Source organism: Puma concolor, chromosome E1 (assembly GCF_028749965.1).
Source record: "Puma concolor isolate L17-30 chromosome E1, mPumCon1.1.hap2, whole genome shotgun sequence".
Classification (NCBI taxonomy): domain Eukaryota; kingdom Metazoa; phylum Chordata; class Mammalia; order Carnivora; family Felidae; genus Puma; species Puma concolor.
The window spans coordinates 14,754,576-14,770,064 of NC_141680.1; the positions used below are offsets into that span (position 1 = coordinate 14,754,576).

General features: G+C 52.4%; 1 protein-coding gene across 3 annotated transcripts in view; it reads right to left on the reverse strand.

The window, feature by feature from the left end:
• The window catches only part of RAP1GAP2 (RAP1 GTPase activating protein 2), a 227,885-nt gene that overhangs the window by 194,917 nt on the left and 17,479 nt on the right, over window positions 1-15,489 (reverse strand). The window contains exon 1 of one of the 3 annotated variants that reach the window (XM_086686316.1): window positions 13,870-13,994. The exons of the other annotated variants lie outside the window; for them this stretch is intronic. The gene's annotated coding sequence lies outside the window, so the exon portion shown is untranslated. Of the gene's footprint in view, window positions 1-13,869; window positions 13,995-15,489 lie in introns of those variants that run through there. 3 annotated transcript variants of the gene reach the window in all.

Sequence of the window (15,489 nt, forward strand, 5' to 3'; positions counted from 1 at the left end):
TGGTCCATCATCGTATTCTAGGGGAAGAGGCCGCTGAGAGATGCTCTCATGCCGGTCCTCTCAATCTACAGAGATACCCAGGTGAACACCCAGGTAGGAGGCCACAACCCAGTAGGGATGCAGGCCCAGGTGCCAGCATCTGGAGGTCGGCAGGGCGCCCCGGGGAACAGGCAGGGAGGAGCATTTCAAGGTCCCAGCTGCTGCCACCTAGAGGCTGAAATCTCCCACCTGGAGTTCTGGTCTCTTGCATATTAACACAAAAGACAAGGAGTAATGCAACACTCAGATCCTTGGCCAAGGAGCGGCAATAGCCTGGCTGTGTCAGCAGGAAGGGGTGCAGGACTCACAGCATCCCGGATGTCCCTGAAGCCACTAAGATCTGGGAACCTTGGAGAGTCCAGATGGACCCATGCCTTCCTCAATCCTCAGAGTGAGGGCCTGGAGGAAGAGAGGGAGGTTCCCAGATGGCTTATGTTTTACTCTCTGAGCTCTAGAGGGAGGTGAGAGGTATTCTAGAGCAAGCTTCCACTCTCTTTCCCTCAGCGCCAGTCTCCCAAGCTTTGGAGCCATGTGACTGCCAACACATAACCTAACCTCCGAGGCCTCAGTGTACTCCTCTATGATATGGTGGCTGCCACCAAGCTCACAAGATTATAAATAAATGTAAACACTTAGCACAGGGCTCCCACACCATTATGGGAGCTATTATAATTATTATCTATTACAATTCCGCCCCCTCCTCCGGTCCCGCTCAGCTTCCTGTCGCCCCTGCTCTGACCCCTCAGTTCCTCTTCCATGTGGGGGTGGGCAGCGAGGGGTCTGAATGCTCTCTGGGAAGGAATGTGAGTCAAGAGAAAAGAGAAGCACCCTGTGAGCCAGGCCCAGCCCTTCTACCCCCACCAAGCACAGCCCAGCTTCCTCCCTGACCTCCGATGACTCAGATTACGGAGCAGTCAGAGTGGAGACAAGCTATGGGTACAGAGGAGCCAAGGGCAGCGCCTGTATCTGTGAGCGTACTATGGGCCAGCGCCGACCTCACCGCTTAGCTCCTTTCGATCTCACGACCACCTCTGAGATGGTAACACCGCTATCCTCATTTTATAGAGGAGGACGCTGAGACACAGAAAGGTGAAGGAACTTGACAAAATTTGCCCGGCACAATGGTGGCAGAGCTAGGTCTGATTCCAGAGACCAAGTTAACAGTCACTGTTCTATAAAATGGTCTGCATCGGCAAGTGCCAGTCCCCAGATCAAACTGCCCCTTTGGAACCCGCACAAATGCCCCATTCACACAGGGCCCATGTTACAGACAAGGGAGCCTAAGCACGAAAGAAAAGTACAGCTCAACAGCTAAGAGAAGACAAGAATGAAGTCGGAAAGACGAGTGCCCAAGTCTTTCCAACACCAGGCTAGACCGGCTCCTTCTGTCCTGAGGTCGCTCCTTGCCCCGTCCACAGAGCCAACTCTGGGTCACCAAATCACAAGGCCCTGGCTTCTGTGGGGGAGGCCTGTGGGTGTTCCTGGTCCAGCTGGGGAACAAGTCCCAGCCAGAGCCCCAAGCTCAGGACAGAGCTCCAGGGAACCCACCCAGCTGTCTGGGCTTTAGAGGAATGTAGAGTTGAGAAAGCCGGCTGGAGTGGGAGGAGGAGGAAGCCCAAGCCCCTGCCCCTCCACCCGATCTGCAGGCCCTCCGGGGCGGGAGGGAAGGGAGAGACCATGTGGTTTCCTCTGCTTGGACAGCTCTGTCCTCACAGCCGCTAGTGGGAGCTGAAAGAGGAGACAAGCTCCTTTCCCAGGCTTGGGGACGAGCAGTTACAGGAAGCTCCGGAAACAGATGCCCCTGGAGAAGCCGGCACTAGATCATTTGGCCTAGATCCGCCCCCGCTCCACACGCAGCATGAACTACCAGCACGACGGGGTGGGGCTCAGCTCTCCTCCCACCTCCACCACTAAACCACCTTGAGCAGGTCACAGGCTTTTTTGGGGGCTTCGGTGGAACTTTCCTCAAAGGGGAGGCAACATTCACCCCTGCTTCCTTCATAAGCCAGGTGAGGACAAAGAACAGCGGCAGAGAAGGGCATTCTGGTCTCCAGAAAACAGGGTGCAATGGCATTCAGAGCCAGCAAACATGCATCAGTTAGGAATCCACACTTGGGGATCGAGACAAAATGACATCTAACATCTGCCCTTTGATTTATGGTGCACTGATCACTTCCCCGCGTGCGCTATCTCTAGGGCCAGACTGAATTTCCCATTGCATGAGTTCTGAAAAGCAAGATGATGACAAAAAAAATTGCAAGAGCAGTGCTAGTGAAAAGCAGACTCCAAGAGCATGACCCTGAGCCATGACCATGTGGTTTATTCTGATCTGCTCAGTGCTGCCGGCCTACCAAGAGAACTGCAAGCAGAACCTGGCTGGACACTAAAAAGCTATCAAATGTATCACAGCTTAAAATGTCTTGGGGCTCCTGGGTGGCTCAGTCGGTTGGGCGTCCGACTTCAGCTCAGGTCATGATCTCGCGGTCTGTGGGTTCGAGCCCCGCGTCGGGCTCTGTGCTGTCAGCTCGGAGCCTGCTTCAGATTCCGTGTCTCCTTCTCTGTCTGCCCCTCCCCCACTTGTGCTCTGTCTCTCTCTGTCTCTCAAAAATAAGTAAGTGTAAAAAAACAAAGTTTTTTTTTAAATCTCTTAAATAACGACAAGGTATCACTCTTGCCCATCAGATAGTAAAGGTTAAAAGAAACCCAAAAAATGGTATGTGGATATAAGGTAACAGGCACTCCCATCATTACTGTAGAGATTTGGCAGTATCTATTAAAATTTCAAGTGCACACACCCTTCGGGCCAACAATTTTGTCTTCAGAGACTTAGTCCACATATAAACTCACACCAGTTGACAAGATCCTTGCATACAGATGTTAGTTTTATCGCTGTCTGAAACAGCAAATACAAAACATGAATGACCGTCACCATACTGGAGAAAAAGCATACAATGGGATACAATGGAGCCGCTGAAAAGAAGGCAGAATTTATGTGTGTTACTATATAAAGATAACCTAGAAAAAGAGTTTAAGGAAAAAAAAAAAAGAACAGTTCATCTAACAGGATCTCATTAGTTTAAATAAATACGTAAATTCTTATGCATGCCTAGACAATTTCTGGAATAGAACATAAGCAATGGTCCAAGACTGTTTACCTCTGAGGAAGGGACCAGAACTAGAAATTTGGGGGAGGGGACTTTCACTCCCCCACTTTACATCCTGTGTGCTGCTTGATTTTTTTTAACCATTAACATGTTATAATTTAAAGAAAAAAATGTTAAATCTATAAATGGTTTGCTCTTAAAAATAAACGAACAGGGGCACCTGGGTGGCACAGTCGGTTGAGCGTCCGACTTCGGCTCAGGTCTTGATCTCATAGCTCGTGAGTTCGAACCCTGCATCAGGCTCTGTGCTGACAGCTCAGAGCCTGGAGCCTGCTTCAGATTCTGTGCCTCCCTCTCTCTCTGCCCCAACCCACTCGCATTCTGTCTCTGTCTCTCTCAAAAATAAATAAACACTAAAAAAAAAAAGGTTTTTTTAATAAAAATTAAAAAATAAACAAACAAGAGCAGAAATGGTAGCAGCTACAAAGCCTCATTTCTTTAAAACCTTAAACTATCTGGGGCTCACACTGACACTGATCCAAGTCCTGGGACCATCTCTTCTACCCTGAAGGGAAGTAGGTCTTGCCCCAGAAAGGGCAGGCCAAGATCTCTCTCTCCCTGTCTGACTCCAGATGGTTCTTCCATCCATTCTGCTTTTAGGCAAAGAGTTTGTGCTTTAATCTTGAGACACCTCAGAGGAGACCAACATACAACTTTGCTGGAGGAAATTTAACAACACAAATCAGAATCCTTACATGCACGCCAAGGGGGCTTCCGAAGTACACATCAAGGCCTGTTTTTGGAACTGGGTGTTGGTTTTAGACGGGTGAGTCAAGTTTATGGACATTCACCCCTACACTTAAAATCTGTGCACTTCTCTACATGTACATTTTCCTTCAATACAGAGGTTTGTTTTTTTCATATGCATGCTTTTTGACCTGGCAACCCTGTTCTCAATTCCACACCATCCCAAGAAGAAAAAAAATCAGAGCCATGCGACAAGTTGTACTTTCCAGAGTCTCCAGCTCATTGTTGCCATAACTACGGAACAATGGAAATGACCTAAATTACCAACAGGGTAGGTTCAAGAAAGATAGCATCTCCCAACAACAGAGTACGTTCCCGCCAATATAAAGTAGGTATAGAAGTACATGTAATGACAAGGGAAGACACTTACGGCATATTTCTGAATGGAATAAAATAGGCTAAATATTATGTTCAGGGCCATATTATTAAGGCGTGAGATTAAGGATCATGATTTTTTCTTCTTTTCTTCTTTTCTGTTTTCTGAAATAAGCAAGTCTTACTTCTATAATTAGAAAAGCACAATAAACACTACTTAAAATAATAACAAATAATAGGAAGCAAAAAGAGATAAAAAAGGGGACAGGCCCAGGGTTATATATTAGTGGTTTTCAAATGCACTGGGTGTGAGAGTTACCTGCGGTTTAAAAGAACATGGGTTCGGGGCGCCTGGGTGGCGCAGTCGGTTAAGCGTCCGACTTCAGCCAGGTCACGATCTCGCGGTCCGTGAGTTCGAGCCCCGCGTCAGGCTCTGGGCTGATGGCTCAGAACCTGGAGCCTGTTTCCGATTCTGTGTCTCCCTCTCTCTCTGCCCCTCCCCCGTTCATGCTCTGTCTCTCTCTGTCCCAAAAATAAATAAACGTTGAAAAAAAAAAAATTAAAAAATAAATAAATAAAAGAACATGGTTCAAACCCCAGCCCTGCTGCTTACCAGCAGTGTGACCTTGGGCAAGTCCCTCAACTTCTCTGTGCGTCAGACCACACCCCTCATCTATAAAATGGGGATAATAATAGTATCTACCTCAGAGGACTGTTGGGAGGGGTAAATGAGCTAATATGCATGAAGCCTTCAGAGGAATGCCTGGCATAGACCTATAGGTGTGTTAGCCAATGCAACTGCTCAAATTCTGACTCCATTGTTCTGGGGAGGGACCAGGGAACCTGCATGTTTAACAAACTCCCCTGATGACTCTGGCCCAGTGAGAAACACTGGTAGCAAATCCACTACAACACTCCCATTACCTTTGGTGTCCCTGGAGCTTCCTGTGGAAGTCTTGGGCACTAGGAGCTGTCTGAAGGAGATCTCGCTAAAGGAGATCACGGAGCCAGCTCTCTTAGCTCTCACTTCATCCAGCTGGGTCACTCCCGACCCTCCCCTACTGCAGAGCCTCTCCTGAATGGGCTGGAATGTGGGCATCAGCACCCTCTGCAGGCAACTTTGGGTACCACAAAGAAGAAAAGGGAGCGTGTTGGGGCGCCTGGGTGGCTCAGTCAGTTGTGTCCCAACTTTTGATTTCGGCTCTGGTCATGATCTCACGGTTTGTGAGTTCGAGCCCCACATCAGGCTCTGCGCTGACAGTGTGGGGCCTGCTTGGGATTCTCTCTCTTTCTCTCTCTCTGTCGCTCTCCTGCTCACATACACACTCTCTCTAAATAAATAAATAAAACTTTAAAAAAAGAAAAAGAAAAGAGAGCATCTTGTTTGTATTTCTAGAATGGTAGCCATACTTTCCCCTGGCATAAGGGATTGGGAGACACGTGTGGGGGACTTCTATGTCTTGCAGGAGATCAGCAACAACCGTGGGTTCCAGCCCTCGTTCTGACATTGAATAATAGCTATGGAGAAACCACTTTAACGCCCTCTGCATTTTTTTCATCTGTAACAAATAACTGTACCCATTTCTCAAGAATCTCCCACAAACCAGTTATGTCATACTTTTTACTTTATTTAATCCTGGCCTCAATCGTGTCCTCTATCCCGGTGAGGAAATGGAGTCACAGAGAGGTTAAGGAACTTGCCCAAGGTCACAGGGCTGGTAGGTGACAATGGCAGAATTCAAACCAGAGGCCCTGCTTTTAACAAGTCTGCCATTCCTATAGAGAATGAGGGCAGCACTAGATGTGAGCTACCACCAGGCTGGGCCCCCACCAATGCCCAGCCAAGGAGCAGCCCCAAGCTGGGCCAGGATGAGCAAACCTTGGCAAGCTGGGCGAGAGAGTGGTCCTTCTGGCAGATGAACAGTGACTCAGGTGGAGGCAGGCTGGGAGGACAGAGAAGAGGCAAGGAGCTCCCTCAAACACTTTTTTTTTTTAAAGCCCTGCAGCTCAAACACAACATGTTCATGATTCATCTCTCGTGACTCCCCTGAATGAAGATGGGGGCCCTAGCAGGGTTTGCCCTCCCAGGCACAGAGAAATCCTGCTGGGGTCCCAGCCTTGTTACATCTCCATCAAAACTTGTCCCTTGCCCCTTTGAAGGGAGCAAGGCTAACTTACAATGACATAATAATGGAGACACTCCATCAAGGTCCCCTCTTCTCTCCCCATTACTAGCCCCACCTCAAAAGGGCTCTGAACAGTGAGGTGCCTCCCATATTCCATGCAAGTGGTGGGAAATTGGAGCTGGATCCTGTAGCTTGGTGAAAGCCTGCACCAACGCCTCACCTGAGGCCGGGAGATCTGTAGGTGGGACTACAGTCACTGCTAAAGAAACAACCCAGTGAAGTACATACTAACGTTGTCCCATTTGACAGATGGAAAAATCGGGGCACAGAGAGACTAAGTAATTTGCTCAAGGTCACGCTCCTAGGAAGGAACTGTGGCAGATTTATTATACTTTCCAAAGACAGCCACACCATCCCATAATATATCCCGCGTTCCCACATGTGCTTGTTACCAGGTGACACAGACACCCCTCTACTGAGAGATGGAATCTCCGTGCCCTCCTGGACCTGTGTGGATCTGTGAGTCAGGCAGAAGCAATGCCGCATCGTTTCCAAGGCTGGATAAGAAAAGGTAAAACGGGTTCCTGGGTGGCTTAGTGGGTTAAGTGTCCGACTTTGGCTCAGGTCATGATCTCACGGTGAGATCGAGCCCCGCATCAGGCTCTGTGCTGACAGCTCAGAGCCTGAAGCCTGCTTCAGATTCTGTCTCCATCTCTCTGCCCCTCCCCTGCTCATGCTCGCTCTCTCGCTCTCTCTCTCTCAAATATAAAAAATTTTTTAAAAAAAATTTTTTTAATTAAAAAGAAAAGGTAAACTAGCTTCTGCTGGCTCTCTCTTGGGGTCCTTGCCCCTTAACCCAACCACCATGCTGTAAGGAAGCCCAAACTAGCACACAGGGAGATGGCCTGGGTCACAAGAAGACAGAGCAAAGGGAGAGGCCCCTGTGGTGACGGACTGAGTCCTCAAGCCAACAGCCAGCTTTAAATGCCAGACATGAACCACCGAGCCTTCAGACCATTCCATCCCCTAGTCTTTGAAACACCCCAGAGGATGACCGCAGAGCAGACAGAAGTATCCCTGCCAGGCCCCGCCCAAACTGCAAATTCCTGAGCAAAATAAATGTCACCACTGTTTTAAGCCATAAGCTTCTGGGCAGTTTATTACGCAGTAGAAATAACCGGAATAGCTGGTGATAGAGCCAGAACTGGAACCCAGTGAGCTGGCTCCAGAGCCTGTGCCCCTAGCCACTCTGCCATGGTCTCTGCTGTGTGAGAGACAGCAACAGAGGAGGGGTTTGGAGCTTGGGACTTGAGTCACACATATCTTCATATATTCATTCATTCATTCATTCATTCATTCACTCAGTGCTTGTTTATTGCACCCTGGGATATTGTGATTCATAGGAAATACACATTTGGTCTTCGTCTACAGTTCCTGGCTCACAGCTCCCCAAACCCTTGTAGTTTCAGAAGTGCGGAGCCTGATAAAGGTGTCTTGTTATGTGAATGAGGTGACTTTTAGAAGCACCTAGGGGTGGAAGCCGGTTGCCAAGAGAACCAATCACATGATTAGAAGGCCAGACCTCTCTCTCAGACCTCCAAAGAGGGAAGAGGGGCTGGGCTTGATTCAATCGCCAATGGCTAATGATTTAATCAATTGGGGCTATGTAATGAAGCCTCCATAAAAACACACAGGACCGGGTTGGGAGTGCTTCCAGGCTGGTGGAAGAATGGGGACAGTGGCGCCCTCTCCCCACATGCTGCCCCACAAACCTCTTCCATCTGCCTGCTCCTGAGTTACATCCTTTCATGATAAACCAGCGATCTGGTAAGTAAAAGGTTTCTCTGAGTGCTGTGAGCCGCTCTAACAAATTGCCCCAACGGGGGGAGGAGGAGGAGGAGGTCCTTGGAACCTCTGATTTATAGCCAGTCGGTCAGAAGCGCTGGTAACAACCTGGGCTTGGGACTAGTACCTTGTCCAACTGAATCCTCACCAGTGGAATCTGATATGATCTCCAGGTAAATCGCATCAGAATTGAGTTGAATTCTCAGACACCCTATTGGTGTCCAAAAATTGTTTGGTTACACGTGTGGGAAAAACCACGTCCCCCCTTAAAACACACACGCACAATAGAACTGGTGTCAGAAAAGCAATTTACATCCATACTGTGTTCCAAGCTCTCTGCTAATGCTGAGGATGTATCGGTGAACAAGACAGATCCCTGCCCTGGGGGCCTGGGAGGGAGGAGGTGAAAGATAAAAGAGGGATAACTTTACACAGGTATTTACGACAGGTTGATATGATCCAAAGGCGACCAGGTGGGTGGGGAGCCCTGTCTGGAGAGCGTGATCTGGGACAGCCTCCCTGCAGGGGAAACAGCAAGGATGTGAAAATCCAGCTTTGTGAAGAGTGAACAGAATGGCAGCAACTATCAAGAACAGACCTGGGTTACATCCTGGCTCCACTACTTACTGGCTGTGTGATCTTGTGGAAGTGACCCAGCCTCTCTGAGCCTCCACTTCCTCATAAAATGGGGATGCTTCCAGAACCCGCCTCACAGAATTGCTCTGAGGAGCCCATGAGCTAATACATGCACAGTGTGCAGTCCAGGGCCTGGCACAGGAGGAACTCCATATATACAAGTGACTGTGGTGACAGGAATTACTTGAGGCCAAGGTCCCCAAACGGAATGCCCAGAGCCCCCAGAGACCACTCTGCTCCCTGTTGGAAACTGCTAGCCACAGCTACCGGGGAAGAGAGCATGGACAGTGGGGGTTGGGGGCCCCTCCCATGGCTGCACTGATACCCAGGCCTCTGAGGGGGTAGTCACGTGTAAGGGGTGCACACATACTTCCCTGAAGCACACTGACACATAGAGCCAAGCTTCTGCCCACCCCCTGTGGCCATTCCTAACTCATATCCTCAAACTAGGGCTTACCCACCTGCCACCCTGAGCTCAGAGTTCAAAGGATGGGGCCCTGGTTATCTCTCCCCAGGCCCTGCCCCAAAGGCAGTGGGCACCCACACAGCCAGTGGGGGAGAGGCAACTTCCTCAAAACAGAGGGAGGGAGGGACAGGAAGCCTGGAGAGAAGGCAGAACTGGGGAGGGCAGAAGACTCAGGGGCCCCAGGTAGGGCCAGGAAATCCCAGTGGGGTCAAGTATCACCTGCCATCAGACAGGCACACCCTTTAGGACTCTGGAAAGCACCTAGTGGGTGGCCAACACACATCCCCAGAGGAAAGAACACCAGCAAACAGCACACAACAATGCACACAGGACATACTCAGAGGACCCACACCCTCCACAGATGTGCACCCTCCACAGATGTGCACACACGTACAGGCACATCTCACTGTGCCTGGCGGCCTGTCACTCCCCTCCTGCTCTTGCTCACTACCAGTCATCTAGTCAGCAGGGTCCCCCAGGTGCCCATGCCTGCTGCCATCTGCTGGCCCAGACCTTTCAGGGCCCAGTCGGCACACACAGCATAATCCAGGAAGGAGGCTGCCAGCCCTGGATCTGACCTAGGGAAGGGGGTGGGAAACCACCTGGCCCTCAGAGCAAGCTGCAAGTCAAGACCTTATCATGGGCAGGGCCAGGGACTCAGCACAGCCTGGTTTCACGCCAGGTCCCCCAAAAGCACAAGCCTTGCCTTAGTGTCCCATCTGCTTTGGGAGCCCCCATGGCTGCTTTACATCTTGAGCAGGTTGAACGGAGCCCTGAAGGGTTGTGGCAGGCAGAGCAAAAGAAAAAAAATAAAAATAAAAACTAAGTGCAGCATGGCAGGCTAAGATCAGACATGAAGCAGAACTTCCCACTGGAGAAGCACCAAAGCACTGAAACAGAGGTGTGGACCAGAAGAGTGTCATCTGACTCCATTTAGAATTCCTCTTTAAAAAGGGAGGAGATGGATAGACATCACTGTTTGTTTTTTTACTAAAATTATTAAAAACAAAAAGAGTCCCAAATTGCAGAGGTCAGAGGAATCTTGAAATGGTTGTAAATGAAGACAGTGGCTGCTGAACATCACCAGCCTAGGCTGGTGTGACCTTGCCTACAGGCAACAGACGGGCACAGTGACCTTTTATTGCCAGCCTGAGCTGGCTGTGCATGAGCAGGAGGCGGCTAGACAACTTCCCCACGGTGTGACCTCTCCTGAGGGGGTAGCACATTGCTTGGAGATGGCAGAGGGTAGGGAGGCCAGGGCCACCATGGTACAGGCCTCGGCAGAGGCACATCCTCGACAGGACCAAGTGTTTGCAGTCAGCATCTCCCCTCCAAAGCAGGTGGTGGCCTGGGAGGGGCTGGTAGCCACTCCGGAGAAAGGGAGAACGAGGATCCCGAGTCTCGATGCTGTACTCTGATATACGAAGCCAGCCGGGCCTACGCCCTTGGATCCCCACCTCATCCTCAAACACGGTCGTCCCCTTCTCTCACGCCACCCCATCACTCTCCCAGAGGCCCAGCCTGTCCCTGCCATCCCAGCCACCCAGGCTGCCCACCTTGCCCTACCTTGCCCGTGGTTCCTCCTCATTCTTGGCCACTCTCCCTTCCCTTCCTGCCCTCCGTTTTCTCTCGCCCTCCTCCACCTCCTGCGCTGAACTCCCTCCCCACCAACAGGGGCCCAGACCAATGCCCACAACCATCTGCCAACTCCAAATGCCAGCACCCGCCCTCCCGCCACCACTCTTTCAAGCACCGCTCCCCTCACCACCCACCCCCCCCTCACTGCCAGAGACAAGCAAGAGCAGCCGGCCCAGGGGCAAGGCACTGCTGGCTCAAATTCACAGAACGTGAAACAGAACGTTTCAGGGGATGTGGAAGACTGGGCCACAGCTCCAGGAGGAACTGACCAGCTCAAATGTCTGGCCCTGGAGCCTCAGATCCTATGGCCAAAGGTGAGGGGGGGCTGTCGTTAGAAGTCACTGAATCCTGCCTCCTCCCCCACTTGAGTGAATGAATATCCGAGCCACCCACAATGTGCTGTCTTCCCGATTATACAGAAATACAATGTTTAAGGGCCCATCACCATGTTCAAAATTTTCATAAATGTCTCATTTAACATTTACAACCCCTGATACGGAAACTGAAGCTCTGAGAAGTTAGGTAATTTGCGCAAGGTCAGGCGGTATGCTGGACGTATGCCACTTCAGCCCTCTCTGCCCCACTTCTTACTCCAGCCACGTCAGCAACGACCAGCTCCCCGCAGACTTTGAGCAGCGGCATTGGGTCCACCCGGCAAAACTTCACCTAGGGCGGCGTGGGGCCTTCTTTGAGGTGCAGTGTGGGGCGCCCACGAGAACCCACTGGGGCCTCACGCGTGGGCAGCCTGCAAGCAGGTGGGAGTTAATGTCCACCAAACCACTCTGTCCAGTGGGGAACAGAGCTGACGGATGAACGCTTCCCTATTTCTCTCCCCAGCAGGGCAGTTCTGGAACGCATTCCCTAAGGCTCCTCAGGAGACTGCCCAGGGCAGAGTGGTGGTAATAAAAATAATGTATCCTTGTCTTTTTTTTTTTTTTTTTTTTTTTTAAAGTAAGCACCATGCCCAACGTGGGTCTTGAATTCATGACTCCGGGATCAAGAGTTTCATGCTCCACTGAATCAGCCAGCCAGCCATCTTTCGTCGTTTCCCCTTCATGCCCTTTGCCCCACCCTTGTTCCCCAAGACCACTTCTCAAATAAACCACCACACACAAGCCTTTCTCTCAGCCTCTGCTTTGGGGGAACACAGGTGGAGACAGAGAGTGGTGGTGCTGGGACTCAAACCCAGGTCTGAGTAACAACAGAGCCTTTATGCTTAACCAGATGCTGCCACCACCAGGGGGCCCGTCCACACCAGGGGGCCCTTTTCCTCAAGGCTGAAGTCATTTTGAACCACAGTGGCTCAGCCACACTTGATCCAGACAAGGTATGGGAAACAGGGAGCAGAGGGTATGAGGGCACCTGCAGCAGGTACGTCCTCTCTGGAACTGAAGCCACCTCTACCAAATTGCCTCAACACCCTGGGTTGAGCAGGAATCCCAGCCAGATGTGCCCTGGTCCTACCCACGTTTAGCGTCTGCCTCTACCCAGAAACTTCTGTGGCTCGTCAGCTCCAGTCCCCCATCCCAGCCCCCAAGCAGGTCCCCAAGCCCATCCCCACTGTTCAACATCTTGGAAAGGAGAGGGGACCTGAGGTAGTTTCTTGAAATCTGAGCAGCCAGATCTAGCAGACAGCCACCCTGCCCCACCCTGGACTCGGAAAACCCCATACACCTCCTTGGAGGTGAGGACAGAGCCTCCCCCAACTTCTACCCAAGTCACAAAGACATGATGGGACTTTCCTGGGGGAAATCACTCTTGGGACCTCACACGCCCTGAGTCACTCCCAGCCTTCCTACCCAACCCACCCCTACCCCCCCCCCCCCCACACACACACACAGCTGTTTGAGCTCTCCTTACCCTGCAGCAAAAACGGTGGGGGGGGGGGAGGGGGTTCTTCCCTCTCCATGGGAAACTGAGGCCTGTCGAGCTTAAGGTACAGCCACAGGATCACAAATCATGAAAAGAACCCAAGAGCCCTGGCACCCAGCCCAGGACAACCCTATTATTCCCTAAGGAGGCTGCTCTGAAGGGGGCCACTCAACAGAGGCAGATCCCAGGCATTCAGAGCCCAAACCCCACTTGCATGTAAATGCCCTTTGGTTTGTTAAGGGTGTGGAGGGAGCTGCAGGAAACATGAGGAGAAAGAAGGATGTCCCCCCAGCCAGCTCCCAGGTCCAGACACGCAGTATCTGGTGGTGGCAAAGCCAAGTGGACTCTGCACAGTTCTGAGGTCCCCTGAACACACACCTGCCCTGGAACCCCACCCAAGGCTGACTCCCCCCTCACTCACTCACCCAGGGCCTCCAGAAATGAGCAGCAGGCTGGTGGCTGGCCCTGCCCAGGAGGTCCATTAAGGCCTCTCTGCCAGCACCCTGTCATCCTAGCTCCCCTCTCTGCAACAGGCACAGGTTGGAGTGAGGATGGGGTGGGGTTTATGGCCTTTTGGCAAAACAAACAGACAAACAAAACCAGCCTAGTCACAGGTCCTCCTGGGGTTCCGGCTGTTTCCTTCTACCACCACCTGTAAACACCCCACCTCTGACCTCCACCTCGGTCAGCTTCTCTAGCCAGAGACTTTGACAGGGTCTGAGCAACATCTCACTCACGCACACACACACACCCTGATACATGATGTGTGTGCGCAATGCCCCACCCGCATGGATTGCTGAGGACAGTCACCCCATCTCCGAAACACAACCCATTACGCTTAATTACCCTGTGGGATCACAGCACAGAGCTCACACACGTACGGGCTGTCTTTCTCCTTGCGAACACACGCATTTACACTCACAACATACGCCCCGATTCCGCGTTCAGTCATACCCGGGACTCGCGCCCTGATCCAGGCTGTTTATGCATAGAATCACCACCCAGCCCCGGACCCACTGACCTTCTCCGACGCACGGCGCAGAGCTCACTCCTCGACGTGGACCGAATGTCAACAGTCAGCGGCGGCGGCTCACCCCGCCCGTGCGCCCGCAACGGCGGCGTCCTCCCATCGCCATCCGGACCCGGGCCCCCTCCCGGCGGCGGGCTTCCCTCGCAGCCCGCCCAGCCGCGTGCGCCGTCACCGCGGCGCGCACACGCGCACGGCCGGCCGGCGGCCGCGAACGCACAAAGCTGTGCCCTCCGCCCCGCCGCCGCCGCCGCCGCCCGCGCACCTGGCGGGCGCGCCCCCCGCGCCCGGGCCGCGCGCCCCCGCCCCCTCCCACCGCCCTCCCGCCGCCTGCGACGCCGCGGCCCCGCTGCGGGGACGGGGAGCGCGCCGGGGCCCGAGCGCTGAGCCCGCGGCCGGGAAGCTCTCGTCGCCGGCGCTAGGAAACTGCCCCAGGCGGCTCCTCGGGAACAAAGGCGCGAGGCGGGGCACGCGCGCCCGAGGGACCCGGGGGAGAAGAGGGAACAGCCCACCAGCCTGCAGAAGTTTCTGGAGGATAGGGCCGCGGGGCGGTGGCGAAGGGAGGTGTGGAAAGATCCACCATGAGTTCCTGGGCTACGGAGGTGGACACTCTGGGGCTCTCTCCAGCTCTGCGTGGAGTGGATGTAGGGGGGAGGTATGGTGTTACCTGGCCCCCGAAGTAGAAGGCCTCTAGGACTGCCAAACCCCTGAAATGTCCCTGCTTTGTATCCGCAGGCTGGAGCTTTCTTTCATTCACTCCGCAGACATCCTCCCAGCTTCTTGCCAAACCAAGGATGCTCCTGAACTTGAAGGGGTTGGGATGCCTGAGTCTTTTCCTGGGTAACCTCCACACCAGGAAGCGGCTGGAATATGGCTTGTACACCTCACTGATGAGAAGCTCACTCCCTCAGGGGGCAGCCCACGCCATCCTGAGGCGAATCTAAGGGCTAGAAAGCCATTTCTTCAGTTTTATGGAAATATGCCTCCCTTCTGTCTGTTGACCATGGATGGCATCACTCTGCTGTAGCCATAATGGCTTTCTGCTTCTAGAATATACCTAGGGCCTTGTCCTTGCTGTTCCTCCTGCAATACTCTTCCATCCCGTCTCCTGTGTCCCCTTCCCCCATTCCCCAGCAGCTTCTCCATATGGCTGCCCCCTTGTGTCCTTCAGGACTCAGCTCAAATGTCCCCTTCTCAAAGAGCACTTCCACCTCTTCCAAAGTCCCTACACACCTACTGGTCACCCTATCTCGATGCCCTGTTTTAGCACCTTCAGTATACTGAGCATCTTAAGAAATTCTCTCTGTGTGTCTATGGTCTGCTTTTCCCTCTAGAACATGTACCCTATGGAGGCAGGATCCTTGTCTGCCTTGGGATGAGGCCCTGTAACACCAGCGCCTGACCGAGAGCAAGGTGAAAGGAAGAAAGGAAGGCAGAGGTGGCCAGCCTAGGGGCTGAGTCCCTTCAGCAGTTTTATCCATCACCCTGAAATGCAACATGCTCGGCCATTCCAGGGTAATATGGGGCACAGTGTTACCAGAGGAGATGCTCAGTCGCTGTCCACCAAACAAATGAACAAATGAAGGAAATCTTCTTCCTAGCGTCTGAGACTCA